Consider the following 1,998-nt stretch of genomic DNA (forward strand, 5'->3'; position numbering starts at 1 on the left):
CTATTTGCATCATTTGTTTTTTGCATGTACAGATAAAGCACTCCCTTATAGCTTTCCCTCCATGGTAATTTATAAAACACCCTAGTTTGATATTCTGTGTGTGCATATATTTAAGTAAGATTCATATTACTTATAGTTCATAGTGGAAAACATACATTTGTGGTAAAAGAATGTGCATAAGAGTATGTAAGTGTGCGTAAATGTTTTTACAGCTGCACTTCAATGTAACTTGTTCTCTGTTTACAGAATCATGCAATGCATTTTGGTTAATAACAGAACTATTAAACTTGGCTCTGAAAAATTAGGTACCATTACTAGCAGGTAGCTAATGAAACCAATCAATTTTCCTCTTCAAATAGGCTTTGCTTTGAACAAGATGCGCTCATATCATCACTTGAAAATTACGTAAGATATTAACACCTTGTGTCTTAACCTACATGCTTTGCCTTATTTATGAAGGCATTTTTGCATAGTCCACATTATTCGCACAAGAATATATTAAATCTGAATTTGCTGCTTGTGATACTTTCTGCTTAATAAATTACTTGGATTTTTTTTATTTTAAAACTGTGACTATTGGCTCCCAAGCCCATGTATGGGGGTGAGGGGGAAAGTGTTAGTTTGTTAGTGGTGCATAATTCTGTGGGAGCTAGGACTCTGTGGTTTTTGTGGCGCAATGTAGGGCTACTTCCAATTAATGTCAATATTAATTGAAGGACATTGTCAGTAAAATATTTCTCTCCATTTGATCTACATTGAAGTTAACTGATACTGTAATTTTTCTACTCATCTATAAGTAGGCAGTGCGTAACAAATTAAGCAGTAGGATACAATACCTACGTGTTTATTTCTCTGTCTTTGACCAAGTGCCAGGGGAAAGCATGAACACAGTCCCCCACTACCACAAATTATGCAGTCGAGTTTCCCGCATTTGGGGAAATCGCAGGGGTCATCACACCCGCAGTGGAATGGATGAGCCTGGGAAAACCACTTTCATGATCATAGTATCTCCCCTGCCAATACCTATGTGGTAAGATGCAGCTATAGGCACAGTTGGGATGTATGGTACAGCCAAGTTCTTCTCAAATACCAAAGTCCGAGAATCCCTGCTGGAGAGAGCGGCTTGTTGCCATTTTATATAAAGACTAGGAAAACATGATTGTCATACTTGGAATGGCTTAAAATATTTAATAAATAAGTAACCACTATTTCTACCCTACTGTATTTGTTTGCAGAACCTAAGGGCTTGGCTACACGTGCGAGTTAGAGCACCCAGGCGCCCTAGCTCACTACCCGTCCACACTGGCAAGGCACATAGAGCGCTCTGACTCCAGGGCTAGAGCGCTCCTGGTACTCCACCTCAGCGAGATGATTAACACTTGGTGTGCATTGGCTGAAACGCACAGGCATCAGTGTGAACGAGGTGTTGCATTACTGCACTCTGATCAGCCTCCGGAAACTTCCCATAATCCCCTTAAGTCAAGTGGCCACTCTTGTCATTGTTTTGGAATCACTGCAGGCATGCCCATACACCCTTTAAAAGCTCCGTTTCTGACAGCCGGCATGCTTATCTGCTCCGAGACAAAGCAAGCATTACTGTGGAATGCTGTATGTGAGAGAGGGAGCAAGGCGGAGGGGAAGGGGGACACAGAGGGGGCTTGCTGCTGTCTGAACTTACAAGACAGCATGCTGACATGCTCTCAGTCCCCCAAAAACCCATTCTCTCTCCCCCCACATACACACAACACACTCCCTGTCACACTCCACTCCACCCCACTCCCCTCATTTGAAAAGCACGTTGCAGCCACTTGCATGCTGGGATAGCTACCACAATGAACTGCTCTCTGTGGCCATTACAAGAGCTGCTAATGTGGCCACGCCAGTGCGCTTGCAGCTGTCAGATTGCAGCACTTTTCCTACTGCGCTCTATGAAGGCTGGTTTAACTCAAAGTGCTCTACATTTGCAAGTGTAGCCATGCCCATAATGATTTGAGTGTC

The 1,998-nt window shown here is 42.8% G+C and overlaps 1 non-coding gene across 1 annotated transcript; it reads right to left on the reverse strand.

Moving 5' to 3' along the window:
- Nucleotides 1-870: 870 nt before the first annotated feature.
- LOC112061675 (U1 spliceosomal RNA) lies at nt 871-1,027 on the reverse strand. Its single transcript, XR_002890345.1, has one exon. It is a non-coding gene; the product is annotated as a U1 spliceosomal RNA (small nuclear RNA).
- Between the last annotated feature and the right edge of the window lie 971 nt (nt 1,028-1,998).

Source organism: Chrysemys picta, unplaced genomic scaffold (genome assembly GCF_011386835.1).
Source record: "Chrysemys picta bellii isolate R12L10 unplaced genomic scaffold, ASM1138683v2 scaf2040, whole genome shotgun sequence".
NCBI lineage: Eukaryota > Metazoa > Chordata > Testudines > Emydidae > Chrysemys > Chrysemys picta.